The sequence below is a fragment of the Lissotriton helveticus genome, chromosome 2_1 (assembly GCF_964261635.1).
Source record: "Lissotriton helveticus chromosome 2_1, aLisHel1.1, whole genome shotgun sequence".
NCBI lineage: Eukaryota > Metazoa > Chordata > Amphibia > Caudata > Salamandridae > Lissotriton > Lissotriton helveticus.
Window position 1 is genome coordinate 369,363,377 of NC_136059.1, and position 24,469 is coordinate 369,387,845.

General features: G+C 48.4%; 1 pseudogene; it reads right to left on the reverse strand.

The window, feature by feature from the left end:
* Positions 1–662: 662 nt before the first annotated feature.
* On the reverse strand, positions 663–1,329 carry LOC144820117 (endogenous retrovirus group PABLB member 1 Env polyprotein-like; annotated as a pseudogene).
* Positions 1,330–24,469: the final 23,140 nt, after the last annotated feature.

Sequence of the window (24,469 nt, forward strand, 5' to 3'; positions counted from 1 at the left end):
TCATCCCAGCCGGGAGAACAGCTGCCCTTGCAGAGGTAACCAGCTGAACTCGATTTGCTGCTCTCAGGCAGGTGCTTCTATAGTTCAAAAAGTAATGACCCAAGCAATTATCTAAAAAGGCCAATAAAAGGTCAAAGAATACTTTAGTCAATCATAAACTTTTACATAAACATCACATCAACTGTTTATTTTAAACTCATAACTTTTCCTCTACATTTGCTTATCGTAAGTCTAACAAGCTTTGATGAAATATGAATTTCCCCGAGAGCTTGTATGCTTGTTATTGTACTGTTCCCAAGGCTTCTTATCTAACTCGGAGTACTCGTAACTGAAGTTACCTTTCAGCAATATTCTCCAGGTCACCTTTCCATTAACCAGTAGATGATGTACGTGCTTCTGTGCTATGACCATACAAACTTCAAGGCTTGTTTAAACATGTATTTACATTTAAATGAAACTTGCTGATAGTGCATTCTAATTTCTGGTAAACTCTCACCAATTTTATATCACCGTGAAACTTAGGCCTATTCTTTAACCACTTATAGTTCTGCAACACTCTCTACTGATGTCTGCGGTAGCGTGATTTCTTTGTATTTAATTTTTCCTTAACATTACCCTCTCTAGTTGATATCTCAACTACTTGTTCTAATCACGGACCTGTATCAAATGATATGTCGGCCCTGAGCATCTACTACTTGTGTAAGTGGCCTAATTGTAAACATCCCTCCCACCTTTGAACTCATCTTCTTACAACAAGCTATAACTAATTGAAATCCACAACATATCAAAAACAATAGCAAGAGAAATTGCAATAGAGCCTTAAACAGTCCCAACATCCAGGATGGTAGCCAATTAAACCATCCTTTGAACCATTCATCTGGGGCACCTCCTTCAACCACCATTTTCTTTTGTAGATAGTGCAAAGTTTGTACAGTTTCCGACAATGTTCCACTGTCTGCATCGTTTGCTGGGATGTAAGTACAACAAGCAATACCTATCTTGGCGCACACTCCTCCCTTCATGGCCTTCATAAGATCAAGTGCATAACGGTGCTGCATGATCATCATTCTCATGGAACGCAGCTCTTCTTTTATGGCATTAAATCAATTTTTAGTGGCATTTATGCACCTCCAGCAGTTCCCAGCAAGTTATTTGTAGCTATCGAGCAGTTGCTTTTGCCTGAACAAATGGTAAAACACTTCCAAAGAACAATTGAGCATCACTGAACAACCTATGTTCGTGGGCAACATCGTCCCTAGTGGTAGTACCATAATATTCTGCAACTCTTCTGCTCCGGAGTTGATGTAACAAAGTCATTGGAGGGCTCATGGGGTGATCATGGAGTCTCGAAATATATATTCCCAGAATGACCTAAACTGGTGTGTGCAACGTTACCAAGGAACAGAGGCCATTCCAGTGAGAATGCAACTGGGTGTAAAGCAGTTCTCCACACTGCCAATAATAATCCATGAGGCCTTATCTATTGTGGTATTGCGATTTATATTTTTCCCTACATTGACAGTGCTGTTTCCTCTGAAACATAAAGAAACAAACATTAATCTCATGACTGTGGGAGGACTCTCTGTACTATCCATCCAAGTATGGCGCTACAGGAAAACTCAACATTAGAATGTCATTGATCATGGGCATAAAGTGATACAGTAATTCTGAGTTGTGGCCTATGAACACAATCCAGTGGTACTGGGTTTACTCTGTAACTATCACACTTGGTGGGCGGAAGTGTCACTCCTAAAAAGCCTCAACCTAGAACCATTTCTACCCACTCTGTAGTTTTAGGACTATCTCTTTTCTGCATTCCTGCTATCTCATCCTTAATGTCCTGCCTATCTGGAAGGGTATATAATACTTTTACTAAGGAGTCGTATATTGTGGCATTAACAAAAAATGGGCTACCCTAACATGTGCAAGCTGCATTCAGGCGTTAATACTACTGAAAAGAAGGTGTAATAGACAAAAACTGTTCTTGGGGATACTTCTTTAGTTGAGTGTAATCTATCTGATCCTGTGGAATGAAGTATCAATGAGCATCAAGACATTATTCATTGGTGCTTTCTAATCCTATTTATCCATTGATACTAAGAGTTACACAGCAGCAGCTGCCATAAACAAAGTGTGGTGGGGCAGGTGGGGTTGCGTGGGAGGCGTAGCGCGGAAAGGATTAGGAATACCATATAAAATTAAAATAAAACGTACCTTCAGCAAACGGCCGCCTCCTGCGTCGCGCTGCTTCTCCTCTTCTGGGTGAGGTCCCAGCAACCCCTGGGACGGTCTACCATCCAATCCCTGTGTTGCGCAGCAACACAGGTATTGGTCTGAGCAGGCAGGAAAGACGTTCTGCTCAGACCAGGGTGTCTGCATTGAGCAGCTGGGCTGGAGAAAACCCCCGTGCGCATGTGTGTTTTAGTCAGCCTGAGACCGCCGGCCAAAACACATATGCACACTTAAGGAGTAGAATGTATGTCGCACTCCTCCTCCCCTCTCCCATGCCTCAGCCCCACCCCTCGCAACACCGCTGGCTAAGAGCTGGCAAATGTAAAATAAAACGTTGGAATAGCATTGTTTTATTTTACATTTGCTGGCTCTAAGCCAGACAGTGGGGCGACGCCCCCCGCCATTGCCGAGGTGCTGCCACTGTCTAGCAGACTGACATGAATATTATGAGGCACCTTGGTATGAGTAGACAATTCTCTTTGCAGGTGATATAGTAAATAGAGCTTTAACATGCATCACTATAGAGAGGCAACAACAGAATTAACTGTATCAAAAGACAAGAAAGAAAACAATAAATCCATAACTTTCCAATCATGAAATTGAAACAGGGTCCCAAAACAGAGTTTTATTTTCATTATTAATGTTTTAATTTTTCAAAAACCTTTTTGGGGAAAAATCATGGCAGACACAATACAGCGTGCAATACTGCAGCTCAAATCGACAAAATATAGATCAGGTCAAGCGTTTAGTAACAAGCAGCAAATTTTAAAAAACGTGAAAATTTAAAGCACAGCTCCACTGCACCAGGGTCCCTCCCCCCAGGGGAAACACCCACAAAATAGCAACATCAGTGAGGGTACCAAGAAAGGAGCGGGGGTTTATGAAAAGGGAGAGAGCTGTCACTGATCAGCCCCGGCGGTCGCCGCGGACATAGGGACGGCGGGGAGCGCGGGAGAGGCAGCGCCACTGGGATGGGAACGGGAAAGGAGATAGGTAACTAGAGGACCCCAAATGTCAACAGGACGAGATCTGGCAGGCATTAACTCCCAGATCTCCGATAGGAGAGTCTGGCACCGAGGGCATGCTCCAACCAACTCTCGGCTTTGGGGGCAGGCCGACGGCCCCAACACATGGCCACCCTGCGCCTAGCAAGGACCAGCAGCATCGAGATCAGACGTCGAGAAACATCAGGACAGAATTTAACAAAGTCGAGAAGGCACAGGAGTGGATCGGGTGCACTGCAGCGCTGGTTATGTCAGAGATGGTGGAACACACACCGCCCTCCAGAACTCAGAGACCTTAGGAGGATGTAGCCACGCTAACTAGGCAAAGTCCGCAGCCGGAGCAGCGCAACGCACACAATTGTCCCCAGGAATTAGCCCGAGTCTCTGGAGCTGCACTGGGGTGCGGTACAGCCTGTGCAAATATTTTAAATGGATCAGACGGAGCCGGTAATTAGGTGACAGCTTTTACGTCTGATTACAGCAATATAGCCAGTCAGCCCGCAAAATGTCGATACCGGGATCCTCACCCCATGCCTCCCGCACACAATCCGAGGAAACGGGGGCAGGCACCAGGGTGAGAGCGTATAGTTTGGTGACTAATTTGTGCGGCAACGGGGAGGTATATATGAAATCCAGAGCCGGCATGGTGGGCGGGGGCTGAGGGAATGCGGGGTGCAGTTTCCCGCAAGTGGCATGCAGATGGTAGAATAAGAGCGTTTCCAACGGCCTTGAGGAGTCAGGAAGAGAATAGAAGGTGTTCTTGAGTATGAATCCACAACCGTCCCATGTCTAGACATGCTGGAAGACTGAAGCAAGGGGAAATCTGGGTGGTTCACTATTGGCATGGAGTTGGCAGAAAGGCAACGGATGCTAGAAAGCCGACGCAGGCCAGACCAGGCCCATCGCAGCGTCTCGACAGTGTCGACTTCCGCCCAAGGGCGAACCGCGGGCGCGAACAAAGCCGAGGACAAAGGCCAGGGAGAAGCTACATCCGTCTGAACTGCGACGCGAGGCTGGTAAGGGGTAGGGTGAATCCAAAAATGCAGGAAACTGGCCTGGGCACACAAGGCATAGATCTTGAAGTCAGGCATTCCCATCCCATTGGCAGACATGAGGAGAGTAAGGATATCATAAGCTACTCTTGGCGGTTTACCCGCCCAAACGAGAAAAATGATTAGGGAGCGTAATTTGCAAAAGAAGTGGGAGGTGAGAGGGATAGGCATGTTTAGAAACAGATAGAGAAATTTAGGAAGGACCACCATTTTGGCGAATGCGATTCGGCCTACCAAGGATAGCGGAAGTTGGCTCCATGATGGAATCCTGGATTCCAGCCTGTCCACCGCACACCCGAAGTTAGACCTCCACAGTTCATCCAGGTCCTTACTCAGTCAGATACCCAAATAGCGCGTGGGGCCAGAAGCCCACACAAACGGAAAGTCAGGTGGGAATGGCACTGTGGTATCCGTCAAGGGGAACAGAACAGACTTGCTCCAGTTCACCTGGATGCCCGAAAGCCCGCCAAAGCGTATGATTTTTTGGACCAAGGGCTGAGGTTCTCCTGGGGATGGCGGACATATAGGGTAACATCGTCCGCATACATTGAGACAAGCAGGGAGCGAGACGAGAAGCCAATACCCCTGTGGGTGTGGTGCTGCCAAACCTGGTGGCCAGGGGCTCCATTGCGATGGCAAAGAGCATGGGCGATCACGGACACCCCTGGCGTGTGCCACGAGCAATACTAATAGGGTAGGAGACCTGACCATTAATGCGAAGACGTGCCGAGGGATTGGTGTAAAGGAGTTTAACCTTACGTAGAAAGATTTCACTGAAAAACATGCGCAGCAAGATGTAAAAAAAAAAGGGCCACTCCAGCGTATCGAACGCCTTAGTGGTGTCCAACAGGGCAGCCACCGCCGGTAGGTTAGGGTTAATTTGATGCAAAACTGAGAAGATAGTACGGAGGTTGTGCGAGGTTGCTCTACCGGGAATGAAACCTAATTGATCGGGGAGAGCAATGGTGGGCATGAGTAAAAGAAGGCGGGAGGCGATCCATTTAGCAAACATTTTATTATAGATGTTTATAAGGGAAAGGGGGCAGTAGGAGTCACGATGCTCAGCAGGCTTGTCGGGTTTGAGAAGCAAGATTATCAACGCCTCACTCAGAGCAGTTCTCCACACTGCCAATAATAATCCATGAGGCTGAAGGTGCACCCCTGCATATCGGCCTTATCTATTGTGGTATTGCGATTTATATTTTTCCCTACATTGACAGTGCTGTTTCCTCTGAAACATAAAGAAACAAACATTAATTTCATGACTGTGGGAGGACTCTCTGTACTACCCATCCAAGTATGGCGCTACAGGAAAACTCAACATTAGAATGCCATTGATCATGGGCATAAAGTGATACAGTAATTCTGAGTTATGGCCTATGAACACAATCCAGTGGTACTGGGTTTACTCTGTAACTATCACACTTGGTGGGCGGAAGTGTCACTCCTAAAAAGCCTCAACCTAGAACCCTTTCTACCCATTCTGTACTTTTAGGACTATCTGTTTTCTGCATTCGTGCTATCTCATCCTTAATGTCCTGCCTATCTGGAAGGGTATATAATACTTTTACTAAGGAGTCGTATATTGCGGCATTAACAAAAAATGGGCTACCCTAACATGTGCAAGCTGCATTCAGGCATTAATACTACTGAAAAGAAGGTGTAATAGACAAAAACTGTTCTTGGGGGTACTTCTTTAGTTGAGTGTAATCTATCTGATCCTGTGGAATGAAGTATCAATGAGCATCAAGACATTATTCATTGGTGCTTTCTAATCCTATTTATCCATTGATACTAAGAGTTACACAGCAGCAGCTGCCATAAACAAAGTGTGGTGGGGCAGGTGGGGTTGCGTGGGAGGCGTAGCGCGGAAAGAAATGAAATGAAATGAAAAATTGCATTTGTATAGCGCATAACTGCCCTTGGGCCTCGCAGCGCTTGAAGATAAAATGGTTTAGCGCAGGCTCGGGGCAGATCAGCAGGATTTAGCAAACAAATGCGTTTTCAAGGCCTTTCTGAACGAGAGGAGGTTGCTATTTCCTCGGATGGCAAAGGGGAGGGCATTCCAAAGTCTGGTCGCCGAATGGGAAAAAGAGCGGCCACCCCAACGGGCTTTGTTAATTTTAGAGGAGGTGGCCAGCTGCAAGGTACCAGACCGAAGGGGGCGTGCTGGGACATAAGGCGTGACCAAAGGGTGCAGAATCGCTGGGCCTACACGGTGAAAGGATTTGTGCATAATGCACAAAGCTTTAAACTGCACTCTGGCAGCCATTGGGAGCCAGTGGAGGTCTTTCAGAGCCTTCCTCGCCGACTGCCGACGGGAGAGATTGAACAGTAGGCGGGCCGCACTGTTTTGTGTGACCTGAAGCCTCTGCAGTACCGAAGCCGGTGCTCCTAGGTAGAGAGCATTCCCATAATCCAGGCGAGAGAGAATCAGGGCCTGGACCATGATCCTCCTCGCCTGGAAAGGGAGCAAAGGGAGCACCCACCGGAGCATCCTCATTAGTCCAAAGCAAGTGGCGGCAGTCTTAGTAGCCTGGACCGAGAAATCAAGGGCGGTGTCAAGCCAGATCCCGAGGCTCTTTATCTGGGACTTGGGGGCCGGAGGAGCGCCAAGACATGGTGGCCAGACGGGTGCAAGAGCAGACGGGGAGGGATTTCCGAGGAGAATGATGTCTGTCTTCTCCCCGTTAAGCTTCAAACAGGAGGCTTGCATCCATCTGGCAACAGCCTCTAGACAGGGGCCTAAGGTGTCGGATGATCCATCTGCGTGGTCTAACGAGACCACCAGCTGCGTGCCATCCGCATAGGTGACTATACGCACACCAAAGGGATGGACTATCCTGTCCAGAGGTTCCATGTAGGCGTTAAAGAGGGTCGGGCTCAGGGAGGAGCCCTGAGGGACCCACACCTGAGAGGGTGTTTGGGAGAGACTATCTCACCCTCGAAGACCTGGAAAAAGCGCTCACTCAGAAAGGAGGTAAGCCAGTCTAGAGCCGCACCCGACACGCCCATGCCCGCCAGTCGGTGTAATAGCGTGGCATGGTTCACCGTGTCGAACGTGGCGCTAGGGTCTAACAGGATAATGGCCACCTTTCCTCCCCGATCCAAAGTCGTTCTTGCTTCCTCTGTAACCGCTAACATAGCGGTTTCTGTGCCATGTTGAGGGCGAAAACCTGTCTGGGAGGCACGCAACAGACAGTTGGACTCCAAATAGTCTGTTAAGATATTGTTGGCGTGCCTCTCCAGCAGTTTACTCAGCCAGGGGAGCAACGAAATGGGGCGATAGTTGGACAAGTTGCTCTGGTCCAGGGAGGGCTTCTTGAGAAGCGCCCTCACCATGGCGCACTTCCAGGGGAGTGGGACCGACCTAGCCACGATGGAGGTGTTTAAGGCTTCCAGGATGACAGGACGAATAACGTCCAGTGCCTTGACAAGGATCCGGGGGGGTGCCGGGTCATTGGGAGACCCGGAAGAAACTTTAGAAATTAATCTATCCAGGCTGCCGGCATCAAGAAGCGGAATTATATCCAGTTTGCAGAGAGCCGGAAAATCAGCTGGCTTAGATGTGACGGAGGGGGCGTTGACCGTAGGATTACTAAAAGAAGAGTATATGGTCGAAATTTTCTTGGAAAAGAAGGCAGCTAGCTCATTACAGCGGTCTTGTGCCCCTTCAGCAGTAGGACGCTCAGCCGGGGGTGAAATAAGGGACTTAGCTATCCTAAAGATTTCCCTAGGCGCGTTGGCTGCAGCACTAATTTTCCCTTCGTAGAAGGAGGTTTGCGCCAATTTAATCTCTGATTTATAGAGCCTTATTGCGGACCTATAATCATCTTTCCTAGACAGAGAATGGTCCTTCCTCCACGCTCTCTCTAGTTTATGGCAATCAAGCTTTAATAACCTCAGAGCAGGAGTGTACCAGGGTGCAACTTTAGGTCTTCTGATGAGTTTACAGGGGTGTTTGGGAAGAACTCGGTCTAGGGTGCTGGAGATCCAGTGATCAAAGTTGCTAGAAGCAGAGGCAGGGGTCAAGGCCCTTCTCGGGGGGTCTTGAGTGAGAGCCATTGTCCAGTCGGTGAGGGGAAGTGAGGACCATTTCCTGCCCATGTACTTGGTAGAGGCCTCACGGGGGGAACAGGAGTTAGAAAGCCAGGTGAACGGTATCAAAAAATGATCAGTCCAAGGCAGTGGAACAGGGGACTCTACATTAAGGTTGGTATTACTGTATATGTGATCAAGGAGATGTCCCTTCTGGTGGGTCGCCTGATGGCCTCTCTGGCAGAGGTCTAACGCTTGCATGTTGGCCCGCAAGTTATTAGCTGCCATATCCTGGGGGTCATCTGAATGGATGTTAAAATCCCTAAGCAGGGTGAGGTTAGATGAGGTCAAGACTGCGTTGGCAGTGAGATCAGTAATTTGAGTGATAAAATTATTCGGGGAACCCGGTGGGCGGTAGAGTAAAATACCAGAAAAAGTGGTGGTAGGGGAGAGATCAAGTGCAAAGTGTAAGCTCTCGCAAGTCAGCAAGGAATTAGGAGTGACCCGACACTTAAAGCTGTCCCTGTATATAATTGCTAGGCCTCCGCCTCTCCCCGATTGGCGGTCGAGGCGCTTAAGTGTATAGCCTGGAGGTGTGGCCCATATTAAGGACGGGTCGTCGTCAATCTGAAGCCAAGTTTCCGTTAAAAATAGGGCGTCAGGATTAAGCTCATCGATCAACAGATGCAGCTCTATGAAATGTTTGGGTAGCGACCGGCAATTAAGGAGATACATTCTCCAAGTCTCTCCCAAAGGGAAAGGATTGGGAATACAATATAAAATTAAAATAAAACGTACCTTCAGCAACCGGCCGCCTCCTGCGTCGCGCTGCTTCTCCTCCTCTTGCTGGGTGAGGTCCCAGCAACCCCTGGGACGGTCTACCATCCAATCCCTGTGTTGCGCAGCAACACAGGTATTGGTCTGAGCAGGCAGGAAAGACGTTCTGCTCAGACCAGGGTGTCTGCATTGAGCAGCTGGGCTGGAGAAAACCCCCGTGCGCATGTGTGTTTTAGTCAGCCTGAGACCGCCGGCCAAAACACATATGCACACTTAAGGAGTAGAATGTATGTCGCACTCCTCCTCCCCTCTCCCATGCCTCAGCCCCGCCCCTCGCAACACCGCTGGCTAAGAGCCGGCAAATGTAAAATAAAACGATGGAATAGCATTGTTTTATTTTACATTTGCTGGCTCTAAGCCAGACAGTGGGGCGACGCTCCCCCGCCATTGCCAAGGTGCTGCCACTGTCTAGCAGACTGACATGAATATTATGAGGCACATTGGTATGAGTAGACAATTCTCTTTGCAGGTGATATAGTAAATAGAACTTTAACATGCATCACTATAGAGAGGCAACAACAGAATTAACTGTATCAAAAGACAAAAAAGAAAACAATAAATCCATAACATTCCAATCATGAAATTGAAACAGGGTCCCAAAACAGAGTTTTATTTTTATCATTATTTTTTTAATTTTTCAAAAACCTTTATTGGGAAAAATCTTGGCAGACACAATACAGCGTGCAATACTGCAGCTCAAATCGACAAAATATAGATCAGGTCAAGCGTTTAGTAACAAGTATATTACATCTTGCAGCAAATTTTAAAAAACTTGAAAATTGAAAGCACAGCTCCACTGCACCAGGGTCCCTCCCCCCCAGGGGGAACACCCACAAAATAGCAACATCAGTGAGGGTACCAAGAAAGGAGCGGGGGTTTATGAAAAGGGAGAGAGCAGTCACTGATCAGCCCCGGCGGCCGCCGTGGACATAGGGCCGGCGGGGAGCGCGGGAGAGGCAGCGCCACTGGGATGGGAACGGGAAAGGAGATAGGTAACTAGAGGGCCCCAAATGTCAACAGGATGAGATCTGGGAGGCATTAACTCCCAGAACTCCGATAGGAGAGTCTGGCACCGAGGGCATCCTCCAACCAACTCTCGGCTTTGGGGGAAGGCCGACGGCCCCAACACATGGCTACCCTGCGCCTAGCAAGGACCAGCAGCATCAAGATCAGACGTCGAGAAACATCAGGACAGAATTTAACAAAGTCGAGAAGGCACAGGGGTGGATCGGGGTGCACTGCAGCGCCGGTGATGTCAGAGATGGTAGAACACACCGCCCTCCAGAACTCAGAGACCTCAGGGTATAGCCATGCTAAATCGGCAAAGTCCGCAGCGGGAGCAGCGCAACGCACACAATTGTCCCCAGGAATTAGCCCGAGTCTGTGGAGCTGCACTGGGGTGCGGTACAGCCTGTGCAAATATTTTAAATGGATCAGACGGAGCCGGTAATTAGGTGACAGCTTTTTCGTCTGATTGCAGCAATATAGCCAGTCAGCCCGCAAAATGTCGATACCGAGATCCTCACCCCATGCCTCCCGCACACAATCCGAGGAAACGGGGGCGGACACCAGGGTGATAGCGTATAGTTTGGTGACTAATTTGTGCGGCGACGGGAAGGTATATATGAAATCCAGAGCCGGAATGGTGGGCGGGGGCTGAGGGAATGTGGGGTGTGGTTACCCGCAAGTGGCACGCAGATGGTAGAATAAGAGTGTTTCCAACGGCCCTGAGGAGTCAGGAAGAGAATAGAAGGTGTTCTTGAGTATGACGGCACAGTTGTCCCATGTCGAGACATGCTGGAAGACTGAAGAGAGGGGAAATCTGGGTGGTTCACTATTGGCATGGAGTTGGCAGAAAGGCAAGGGATGCTAGAAAGCCGACGCAAGCCAGACCAGGCCCATCGCAGCGTCTCGACAGTGTCGACTTCCGCCCGAGGGCGAACCGCGGGCGCGAACAAAGCCGTGGACAAAGGCCAGGGAGAAGCTACATCCGTCTGAACTGCGACGTGAGGCTGGTAAGGGGTAGGGTGAATCCAAAAATGCAGGAAACTGGCCTGGGCACACAAGGCATAGATCTTGAAGTCAGGAATTCCCATCCCATTGGCAGACATGAGGAGAGTAAGGATATCATAAGCTACTCTTGGCGGTTTACCCGCCCAAACGAGAAAAATGATTAGGGAGCGTGATTTGCAAAAGAAGTGAGAGGTGAGTGGGATAGGGATGTTTAGAAACAGATAGAGAAATTTAGGAAGGACCACCCTTTTGGCGAATGCGATTCGGCCTGCCAAGGATAGCGGAAGTTGGCTCCACGATGGAATCCTGGATTCCAGCCAGTCCACCGCACACCCGAAGTTAGACCTCCACAGTTCATCCAGGTCCTTACTCAGTCAGATACCCAAATAGCGCGTGGGGCCAGAAGCCCACACAAACGGAAAGTCAGGTGGGAATGGCACTGTGGCATCCGTCAAGGGGAACAGAACAGACTTTCTCCAGTTCACCTGGATGCCCGAAAGCCCGCCAAAGCGTATGATTTTTTGGACCAAGGGGCTGAGGTTCTCCTGGGGATGGCGGACATATAGGGTAACATCGTCCGCATACATTGAGACAAGCAGGGAGCGAGACGAGAAGCCAATACCCCTGTGGGTGTGGTGCTGCCAAAGCCTGGTGGCCCGGGGCTCCATTGCGATGGCAAAGCGCATGGGCGATCACGGACACCCCTGGCGTGTCCCACGAGCAATACTAATAGGGTAGGAGACCTGACCGTTAATGCGAAGACGTGCCGAGGGATTGGTGTAAAGGAGTTTAACCTTACGTAGAAAGATTTCACTGAAAAACATGCGCAGCAAGATGTAAAATAAAAAGGGCCACTCCAGCGTATCGAACGCCTTAGTGGTGTCCAACAGGGCAGCCATCGCCGGTAGGTTAGGATTAATTTGATGCAAAACTGAGAAGATAGTACGGAGGTTGTGCGAGGTTGCTCTACCGGGAATGAAACCTAATTGATCGAGGAGAGCAATGGTGGGCATGAGTAAAAGAAGGCGGGAGGCGATCAATTTAGCAAAAGTGTTATTATCGATGTTTATAAGGAAAAGGGGGCAGAAGGAGTCACGATGGTCAGCAGGCTTGTCGGGTTTGAGAAGCAAGGTTATCAACGCCTCACTCAGGGATGGTGGGAAGATACTGGTGTCAAAAGATTCATTATACATAGCCGCCAGATGTGGCTCCAAGAGATCGGCGAATGTTTTGTAGAACGAGGCTGGAAGGCCATCCAGGACAGACGCCTTGTCTCCAGGTAGACTCCTGATGGCAGCCAGTATTTCCTCCCTGGAAAATACGGTGGTAGTCTTCCAGCCAGACCAGTGCAATTAATTCAAAATCATCCCGCGGCAGAGGAATACCAGCAGAATAGAGTTGTGAATAAAAATCGAGAAAGCGGAATTTTATGTCCTCCGGGGAGGTAGTCCTGTCCGGGCCACCATCGCTGAGGGCCGTTATATGGGAGGCAGCTTGCGGCTGACGAAGAAGGTTGGCTAGAGTACACCCCGGGCGGTCCCCCTCATCAAAGTGACGCGCCCGACCCTCTCTGCCCAAACAAGACAGTTCACGGCCAGCTTCATCCGAGAATTCAGTGTGTTTTTGGCGTAATAGCACCAGCGTCTCAGGACTGGGGTGTGCTGCCTGGGCAGAGTCCAGGTCCTTAATTTCCTCCTCGAGCTTAGTTAGAGTGGTACGAATAGGGCGGAGGATGCTGGCTTGTTTAGAAATACATTCACCCCGAATGACGGCCTTACACCCTTCCCATAAGGTGGAGGCGGAGTCAATCAAAATAATTGGTTATCACGGTTTGGATGTCCGTAGAAAAAGCAGAGTCCCGGAGGGCGTTAGGGGGAGACGCCAAGTGAAGGTCCATTGCAGGAAATGAGGAAGCCTGAGACGAATCTGGACCGGCGCATGATCGGAGAAGGTGTGAGCCATGTGACCTGCATCGGTGAGCCAAGACAGAACGTCCGGCGAGGTCAGCCAAAAATCAATTTGCAACCAGTGAAGCAGGTGCCCTCCCGAGCATCAGGGCGAAAGTGGCGCCAAGCATCATAAAGAGCGTTATCAGTTAAAATAGATGCCGTGGGTCCGCAGGAGCAGATAAGGTGCCAGATGTGATTAAAAAATTCGGAGTCATCGGAGTTAGGGCCGTAGATCGTGGCAATCGTAACGGGTTAAGCTAGTAGTAAACCATGGAGGACCACATACCTGCCCTCCGGATCGAGGAGTACCCGAGTGGTCTGCCAAGTGAGGCCCCAGCGTATCAGAATTGAGACTCCTCTGGCATACGACAAGTAGGTGGAGGAGTGGGATTCCCCCCAATAACGGGATTGGAGTCTGGATACAGATCCGGGCAACAGGTGCGCCTCTTGTAAGAGATATATATCAACTTTATGTCGCTGTAAGTGTGAGTGAATCAGTCGGGCGATTTGCGGTGGTCATTCAGGCCCTGGGCATTCCACGTCCAGCAGACAATGTCAGCCATAAGGGGGCGGGTCAAAGTGCAGTACGGTGCAGTGCAGACAGCAAGTTACGCAGACAAGTGCAGTGCACATAAGCAGCAGGAAAGGCAGAATGCGGCACGAAGCAGCGCAGGTAAAAGCCAGCGCGAGCAAATAGAATCGTCTCGCGAAGGATTTCCACAAACAGGGCAGTGCGGGAGAGGAGAGCTAACATCTAACTGCCGGGTATGGCTCAGAGAGCAGAAAGCACCGGTGAGCAGTGATAGCGCCACAAGGACCAAATCACAGGAGGCGCAACTTATAAGGGGAAGGAGGGACCAGCGGAGCAACTTGTTGGCCAACAATATATGACCAATGAGTGCAAACAGAACAAATCAGGGAGCACAGTGCAGTGTAGCAGACAAGACTTACTGCGGATAGCAATCGACTTGAAGCAAGACGATGCAGGGAGAGCAGTGCAGGGTCAAGAACCATACATGTGGAAGCAATATCGAACAAACATACAGTGGCGAAATAAAGCCACATCCCTAGTAGAGGAGCAAGTATCCCCCATAAGAAACCCAATACAGTGAAAAACAGCAAACAGAGTCCCACTAGCAGAGAAGGAACCCACAAACCATACCACCCACCACCCCGGAACATCCCCACCAACCCAAACAGTAAGAAACCCACCCACCCGCACCCACTCCAACCCCCCAATCAGGCTGAGAAGACCACCCACTCCACCCCGGGTACCCACAACTGGGAGGGGATAACACAGCAATAATAGTGGGAACCATCCCGGTGGGGGCATGGCAGGACTCATCGGACACCCCTGCAAAGAAGCAGGGTGGCCAAGCTTGGGTTAGGAAGCAGCATCTAAGACAGATAACAGTTTAATCAAAGAACCATTGTCAGCAGTCAGTCATTGTCACTCAGGCGGTCAGCGCATTCAAGTGGAGACTTGGGAGGGGAGGATCGAGTTTCTTATTCCAGTCTCTTAGCAAAAGCCAGGGCCTCCCTCGGGTCAGGAAAGATAAGTGTCTTGGAACCCTGCGGGACCCTCAACTTCACCGGGTAGGCTAGGGAGTATGAGACGTCATGCTTCTGGAGGATATGTTTGGCCGGCAGAAACTCTCTCCTGGCAGCTTGAACAGTAAGGGTGTAATCTGGGTAGAAAGAGAGAGTGTTTCCCTGGTGCTTCATGGTGCCCCTCTCGCTCGCCGCCCGGAGGATAGCATCACGGTCCTGGAAATTTAGGATTTTCGCCACTATGGGGCAGGGTGGCAGACCAAGAACAGGATGTGGGCCAAGGGAGTGGTGGGCACGTTCTGCGACAAAAAACTGAAATAGAACGTCCCCGAAGAGTTCCTTTATTAGTTGCTCAATGAAGTCTTCCATTTTGGAGATGTTGGTGGACTGCGGAAGGCATGTGATGCGAAGATTACTCCGACGGGAACGGGCTTCTAAATCCTCGTTTTTCTCCCGAATTACGGCCAGGATCTTGTCCATCTGGAGTAATTTCTGCCTGTCCTGGGTGGCCGCGTCCTTGGCGTCCGACACCCTGGATTCAACATGGAGCAGTCTGTTGTCATGGGAGTCAACACGAGCCTTCACTGAGTCAAGGCGAGCCGATAGTTGCTCAAGCTGGGACGCGATTCCGGTGACGGTCGACTTTACCTCAAGTATAATCGCCTTTAGGTCGTCATCTTGGCTCAGGGGGGGTTCCATCGTGACTGCGGAGTCGGCTCTGTCTGAGCCCGCACCGTCCTGGCGTGAGGATCTTTTAAGTTCGAAGACAATCTTGGGCTGCTTAGGATCGGATTTCCCCAAAGCAATGAGCACTCCCGGTGGGCACCAGACCACGCAGGGTGGGAGAGGAGAAAGAGGGCAGAGGAGCTACCAATCAGCGGCCAGTAGCACAGATCCAAATGGGGAAACCAATCTGGGAACCAGAAGCAAGACAGTCCCAGCAAGCCAGGAGGCGCGTCCCCCACAAAACAGCACAGGGAGCAGCATGCAACCAGAGGTGGAGGATGGGTGCCGGCTATAACGTCTTTAGCCCAACCGCCACAAGCAGGGGATGTAGGAGGAGGGACCGGAGCACAAATCGGTGTAGACAGCCCCAGGCGCAAACGGCATGCAGGTGGTGCCGGGGTTACTGCGAATGAGGTACCCAAGGAACTCTGCGGTGTATGGATGAGTGGCGCAACAATTACGGGGAGCAGAGAAGAATACAGGGGCACACTCCAGTGGTTGATGTGCCCAAGTTTGAAGCTGGCGTGAGGCACCAGGCTGGCGCCGAGCAGCTGCAGCACAGGGCCTGAGGATATTTCGGGGAACAGTGTATCAGTTGGTTCCATGATGAAATATCGATTACTAAAACATCGACCTACAAAAATATCGCCACAAATTCATCGTCTACAAAAATATCGTCACCATATACTTAAACAAGGATTTACACAAATATCGATATTTTTTTATCGACTACATAAATATCGACTACTACATTATCGACAATCTTTAAAATAACATCACCTTCTACACTAATATCGACAACACTACTATCGACTACCTTTCTACTTATATTAATATACAAAAAATATCGTCATTTCCTTTATAACCTGAAAACTGAAAACTGACCCTGAACCCTAAAAATAACCCCTTTACCCAAAAACTGAAAACTGACCCTGAACCCTAAAAATACCCCTTTAGCCAAAAACTGAAAACTGACCCTGAGCCCTAAAAATACCCCTTTACCCAAAAACTGAAAACTGACCCCGAACCCTAAAAATACCCCTTTACCCAAAAACTGAAAACTGACCCTGAACCCTAAAAATACCCCTTTACCCAAAAACTGAAAACTGACCCTGAACCCTAAAAATACCCCTTTTCCCAAAAGCACAAAACTGACCCTGAACCCTAAAAATACCCCTTTACCCAAAAACCCAAAACTGACCCTGAACCCTAAAAATACCCCTTAAAAAAACCAAACATATTACATTTTTACCATTCTATACATATTATTTACACTACTTTTTTATCATTTTCTCGATATTATATTGAACGATATTTCTCTAAACGATATTCTATACAACGATATTTTATTTTGACGATATTTTTGTCATTATACAAAATCGATATTTACAACAACGATATTTCCTTCAACGATATTTTTTAAAGTCGATATTCTTACCTCGATATTTATGCTAGTCGATATTATCCCGTCGATATTCCTGCTTTATACCGTATCAGTTAGCAAGGCACCTGGGGAAGCGTGGGCAAAAGTGGAGGAAGTGTGCGCAAACGTTTACACACCAGGCCCAGAAGCCCCCAGGTCTACACCAGAACAGGAAACCGCGGCAGAAGTAATGGGCCCAGTGGGGGGGGGACTCTGTAGTCTCAGAGTCAAGTGCAAAGGCTCGGGGAGCCTAGCCAGGCATGTCCAGGGGCGGCCGAGGCAGTGTCAGTTGCGGCCCGTGAAGGTTGCAGGCTGGGGATCGGCAGGAGTCCTTCCCACCGCACCCCCAGGAGCAGGCCGCGGAGCTGGAGGCAGAGACTCCCTGGCAAGCCTTGGTGTGGAGCGGGTGCAGGAGGCTTCAAGTCAGCAAGGCCGCAAGAGCTGGCGTCTCCCCCAGCGCCGCGCAGCAGGAGAGGAGCGGAGACCAGCGGCAAGAGCACACCAGAGGGGGAGAAGACCAACGGGGAGCACGGGGGGTCCGCTGCTCCCTCAGTCCGGCCCAGGTGCCGCGGCACTCACGCAAGGTACCCCAGACCGGACCGCACAGCAGACGGCCCCCGACCTCTCCAGCGACCCCCCAGCGGTAGCGCCACTCACCGCAGACAGCAGCACCAGGTCCCAGGAGATTCCGCCGTCCCAGCAGGGCTCCCCAGGCACACACAGCTCTGGAGGAAAGGAGCGGCCTCCCGATGCGTGTGCACAGCACCGGCCACGAGGTATGTAGCTCCACTTGGGAAGCAGGTAGAAGCGCAGGAGTTAGGGCACCAGACTCACAGTGCACCCCAAAGTCCGGAAATCCCGTTTTGGTGCAGGTAAAGTATGAATGCCTGCAGGATGGTGGCGGATAAGAAGCCATGCCCTGCCATCCCAAAACCGAGGTTGAAAGGAGAATCTTTACATTCACAATATTTTTTTCCTCTCTTTTCCCATTTATATCGCTGATGGTGCTTGGCTGCTGTAGAGTTTTGATGGCCATAGGGGTGCTCATTATTACAGAAAAAGTACCATTGAACTTGGGATCTTTTCATTTCTGAAAAAAGTTCCTGGCAAACACTTGATCACCTAGTTGCACAGCTGGGAGGGTGACCTCTGTGGTGGCGCACTTCTCCATTCCTCTTGTTACTTGTTTGGAAAGGAACTTTGCAGCTTTTGTTAATTCAGAGAGATTGACATGCATTTTATCATTCAGAATTTCAGCTGTCCTTTCTCTCTGCACCTTACATCTAGTGGCAGTCTTTTGCGTATTCATGATTTCCCTGTCATTATCTGATGGGGCGTTAGGTGGTGATTGGAATTAGAATGCTATTGGTAAACAATATAACAATTCTTTCTGCAGCATGGAGCATAGCTTGCTTATCTTATTTTCAGCAAGGCATTAAAGCGCTCAACTGTGCCATTACTTTGGGGGTGGTAAAAGGAAGATAATTTATGTTTTATCCCTAGCATTGTTGTGAGATGTCTGAAAATAGCATTAAGTGTATTGCATTATCAGATCTTATCCCTTCTTGAGTTCCTCAATGGGGAATCACCTCACAAATCAGAAAAGTAGCAGTTGACTTAGCATCACAGTGGACATAAGGTCCTGCTTCTACCGATTGGAAAAAAGGACAAACCGCAACTATGAGGTACCCATAGTTTAAGCACCTATTGATCGTGTCGATAAAATGAATGTGAAGAGCCCTAAAAGGATCTTGTGGTTGTGGTATGGTAGAATTTATTAACTTCAATGTGAGGTTTGGAGAGAATTGTTGGCAAATAGTACAGTTATGACGGTACATAGGAAGCATATCATGCAAGATAGGAATGAACTAATCTTGTATTTGTATTGACAAATGATCTGGTATATGCAATTGATCAAGAGCTATCATGACTAAAGCCTGAGGCATCACTGGTTTACTTGTGGATATTTGTGGATATATCAAATCATCCCCTGACTGGGAGCACCCTCTAATCTCCCATAATTGTTTCTCATGCAATGGGGCAGCTTCCTGTAGTTCTGGAAGATGTAAACATAATGTCTCAGCATGAGGAGGTGTAATAGTATCTCTGGTAGTCAGGTTCCTGTGGCGAGGCAGCCTTGGCCACTAATACAGGGATATGTTGTGAACCTGATGGCACAGACGGAGCTCCGCCTAACTGCATCTTTAGCTGACCAATTTGCCAATGCATTTCCCTGTGGAACAAAATCGTGTTCATTTGTATGTGCCACACACTTCACAATTGCCACTGCTTGTGGTAAGGCAAGGGCCTCTGTTAAAGCCTCTAAGTGATTCCGATGCATGACAGGACTCCCTTCTGATTTGAGGAAGCTTCTTCTGCTCCATCTCATGATGCTTGAATTTTCTGTGGTAGTTAAATAAGCTGAGTTTGAATAGATTGTAATAACTTTCTGTATTCCTTACTTGAGATTTGCTATTAGGCTATCAATTCTGCTGCTTGCACAGAATAATGTGCTGGCAGTTTTAGCCGCTCAACTATATGAAGTGTGTCTGAAAAATCGTGCTGCTGTCCTCTGACTACTGCCGTGCCTGTGTGTCTTACTCTTGTGTCCTCGTCAATGGTAGAGAAACCGTCAACAAAATATACAATACTGTTGGGAATAGGATCCTCTGTTGCTTGGCTAGATTCATTACAGATATATAGATTGGACAATCATGTGCATCATCCTCAGAGTCCAATATCGAATGAGCAGAAAATATCAAGGGGTTCACGATATGACACTTTATAAAATTCAAAGATGGGAGTGACAGCATTACCTCGTATCCTGACACTCACTGTGTAGTTAAGGTAGCCTTAGCCTTCTGAATGATAGCAAACACTACATGTTCTGCATAGAGCGTCAGGGGTGCCCCCATGACAATGGTGGTACTTTTCTGTACCACAAAGGCTGCAGTGATGAGAGCTTGCTCACAGGGATAATGTCCTTTCATTACTAAGTCCAACAGGCCACTGAGGTATGCCATGATTTTTTTCCTAAAGGGTATGTGGGTACTAGGATAGCCGTTATCACTTGAGCATATGATAAAAGAGATAACAACTCTTTAGTGTAATCAGGAGCCCCCAAAACTGGGGTGTTTGTTATCTCAGTTTTCAACATTTGGAAGTTTTCCCTCATTTCAGGTGTCCATGTCATCTTATCATATCTGTATTTTGCTGTTTAATAGAGGTCAACAACGTTTCTATCAAAGTGCTGTAATCAAAGACCCTTTGCCTAACTTTATTACATAGGCCAAGAAACTTCTGCGTTCCCTCAACAGTCTCTGGCTTAGTTATTTGACAAATAGAGGCTTTCAGAAGGTACTCACCGCCCAGAAGCTGACAGTAATTGCCCTAGATAATGGACCTTCTCCTGACATAACCGAACTTTGTCTTTCTCAACATTATATCCTCTCTGTGAGAGAGTAACCAGAAAAGACACAGTATGTTTCCTGCACCCTTGTTCTGTGGGACTGAAGACTAATATGTCACCGACATTTTGCAACAATGTACTGTCGCACTGAAAGTTTGACACATCATTTTTCCCATTCTGTTGAAAATACTAGGGGATTCACAATATCATCGGTGCAAACGAGAATTCAAATACTGAGTCCTGTGATAGGAGAATTCTGTCAAATAATGGCTGTCTGGATGAAGAGGGATGCTAAAAAAGCCTTATTAAGAGCTATGATAAATTAAAATTTAACATCCTGAGGAATCTTTGTCAAAATGATGGAAGGGTTGGAAATGATTTAGAATTCTGAAACACTATATTGTTCAGGGGGCGCAGGTCTTGAACCATACGCCCAGTATTGCTTTTGATTTCTTAACTGGGTAAATCGGGGTGTTACAAGGAGACACTCCGGGGTAAATTACTCCTTGCTCTAGTAACGCCAGTATGGTGGGGTCAATTTCCCCATCTGCTTATTTGGAAAGTGGATACTATCTCACCCTAGGTAGGATAGCACCCTCCTTTAATGTTATTCTGAAAGTGGTGGCGGTGCAAATAAGACCTACATCATGGGGACCCTTGGTCCACAGAGTATCCGGTACTTGGGAAAAATCTGCACCCCTAACAGAATCAAAGGTTCTACCTGGTGTAGGCGTCCTTACTTCCAATACATCCTTAGCGGTATGTCGTCTTGAAAAACGATAACCCTTTTCTTAGGATCATTATTAAACAACTGATTAATCAGTATTTCTTTAATGGTTTTACCTGGCTCAATGAATATAACACATGCCCATAGGACATGGTTATGATTACAGGCTGTCAGAGTGCCATAGGTCGGTGTTATTTCTACGGCCTCTATTTGTAATATCAACTCGCTATCAGGCATCCAAGAATATTGCCCCTGCCATTGGGAAAAGAACTCCTTTGGTAGCTGGACATCCCTTCCCAATAGTTCTGGAATTTCTGCTACTATTATATGTATATCGCTGTGGTAAATGCCTCTATGTCAGTGGGTGGATCTCCATTGTGGTTTCCAGTAGAAGGATCTACTGTTATAGCCATGATTTTGGAAGGAGGGACTCCATCGGTAGAACACCATCGAATCATCAGTGTAGGAAAGTAGGGTCTGCTTTCATGGTTACACCCACCTTTTGCTGGTATCAGTATGTTTTTTTGACTAGTCTGGCTGGGATACTGCTAATCAGGACCCCAGCCACTGTGCTTCCTCCTGAAATTGACTTTGGTAAGTACTTCTGTGCCTCCACAATTGGCTACTGGTGTACCCTTGCAAGTCCCTGATATATCGAAACAAGGTACCCAGAGCATAGTTACACCAGGGGTCTCCCATGGGCTGCAGCATGTATTGTTCCACCCATGAGAGACCACTCAAACTGTGACTACAGGTCTGCCATTGCAGGATGTGTGGGTTGGTGTTTGCACCTATCACAACACATATAGGTTTCCTTATATCTAAGGTCACTACACTTAAAACCGATATGTCACACCTCTGGCAGGCCATTCAGTCCTGAAGGCAGGGTGCCCCAGCATGAGCAGGATGCCTCTACAAACCATGGAGTCAATTTTCCAGGCTTTGTAAGTGTGGTCAGCCATTTCAATACATATAGTCATTACGAGATGTCTAACTATGTAGTGGCTGCACCGAACCTGGCCATGTTTGGTATCAAATATCTTGGAATCATGCCCCAACACTCATTCCAGTGTTGGAATTATGATCCCATGTACTGGGGGCTCTGTTGGGGTACCCCCCTGTGCTCCCGGTTACAGCCTTTTAAGGTCTGACAGCAAGCTAGTGCTGCTGTCGTCCACAGACACAAGTCTGCCCTCTTGCTGCCAAGCCAAGCTCAAGCAGGGGAAGTTAGAACAATAGGTTTCCCATCACAGGGAGGTGTGACCACCTCCCTAGACAGGACTTTGCATATTGGGCTGGGGCTGGCGGCGCTTGCCAGCACAGCCAGACTGCTTTGAAGGGCTCATTTGGTGCCCTCCTTGCATACTCCAGTTTGAACCAGTTCTTGGAGCCCTTGGCTCCCACTCTGGCACGAAAATGGACAATGGACACAGGATTATCCTCCCCTCTGTCCAGCCCCTCCTCTGGGAGGGCCCACTGAGTCATCCTAACACCTTTCCTAGAGTATCTAAGGGCTTACCTATGGGTGGGTTCTCAGATTCATCATGGAACAAGACTCAAGCCTGAAACCATGCCACTCTTCAACCGTCTGGACACTTTGACTTCTCTGGGCTTCACCTGGAACAGAGACTGCATCAAGGAAGACTCCTGCTGCTCCTTGTCTCACTGCTCTGCAAGTTTTCTTCATTGTCTGTGTCTGTGCTTCTTCCAGGGTCTACAACAGACCTGTGGGCATCAAGGGCACCTGAAGTAATCTCACTTGGAGTGAGGGAGTCACTCCCCTGCATCTGCTGGAAGCCCAATATAGCTGACCGGTCTGCTGCTCATGACATCCCACAGGTTCAGCAATAGAGGTGGAAGTTCTGCAACTCCCTCGAGGCCTAACCTGTCCTCTCTGTAATTTTCAGGCCAGTATCCCATGTCAGAAACGCTGGGACCAAACCCCTGTGCACTACGTCAACTTGCCATAGCCAAGGCTTGTTGGCTCTGCACTCCAGTGATCTTTGGGCTAAGAGAATCTACAGCCTCTCTTCCTGCCAAGTACAGCATCTTCACAGCATCCTATTCACCATGGGCATTCCTCCTTGGTGAGCTGCTTGAGGTCCTCTTGTGACTCCTGTTCCTTAGGCCTGTGGGTCATCTTTAAGGTCTTCTCCTGCTTCAGTGGGCTTCCCTGCTTGCTGGGGCCTGCTCTGACTCCCTTGCTTGTGTGAGTCTCTTGGACCTTGCTGGTCCCGACATTGCTCCTTCTTCGCTTTCCACGCCTGTTACAGCTGCCAAGGCTTATTGGAGCTCACGCTGGAAGCCACCACCTAGCTCTTGACTTCCAATGTGGGACACCTTGTGCACGGCACCTGGTCTTCACAGCTGCAGTGTCAAGGCCATTATCAACTCGTTTGAACAGTCCATAATCGGTGGGCATTGCTCTTCTGTGCCTCCTGGTCACCTCCGAGTGGCTTAGACATGGTCCTCTCTGCTTACAGGTTCTCTTCTTCAAGAATCCACCCTTGGATTCCACCGGACTCTGGCACAGTCTTCTCCAGCTTCCTCTTTCCTGAAGTCCTCCTTTGTGGTCAACTGAAGTTTCTGACGTCACTTCGCACCTATGCATTCGGCTTCCCTGGTGTGGGTATCCTGATTCCTGGGGTATCCAGGGGTGGGGTACCTATCCAACCTTCTGTCTTCCACTGGGTTTCTTCAGAGTCCACTGGGAGGGGTCCTTCTTCTTTAAAATTGCAACCGAAACTTCCCTCGTTGACTACTATTGGACACACGGCTGTGGTTCCACTCTGCACACAGCCTCCGTGAGGTTCTTGGGTACTTACCTTGGGTGATTCCTTGTTTCTCCTGGTCCAAGTACCAACTTCGGTCACAGTTCGCTTTCCACTTTCTTAATATTGTTTGGTCTCCCCCTGAAGACCACTGTATTTTATGCTTACTTACCTGTTACAATTGAGGTATTCTTGTATATTTCTGTTTATATCTTCGGGTTAGAGATAAACCAATGAGTTAGTGAGTGCTGTGTGATAAATAGAACTATTTTTATATATACACTGTGGGGTTCTTTTTCATTTAACCTACACTACATGATTAGATCTGGTATACCATGCTGTTTAACACTTCTTCAAGATAAGCCTTCAGGCTGCTCTCCACAGCTACCGCTAAGGGAGTTTTCTAAGGTTGTCTAAGACCACTTAAATCATCATAAGGGTTGTATGGATTAGTGCCAGGTGCTTCACTTGAATACGTGGGCAGCATATACTAAGCCTGCCTCCTACAATCCGGCTCAAAATGAATAGTCATGTTTAGTTTAGCCATAATATCTCTCCCCAAGACATTAGCTGCGGCAGTCAGTGAGAATAATTAACAACCATCAATATACCTCCCTTCTATCTCCATCTCCACTTGTTTAGTAAACGGAATCCTCATTACCGCACCAGAGAATTCTTGTATGTCCATCGATCTGTTAGAAATTGGAAGATCTCCCTCTCGGATGCAAGATCGAGTT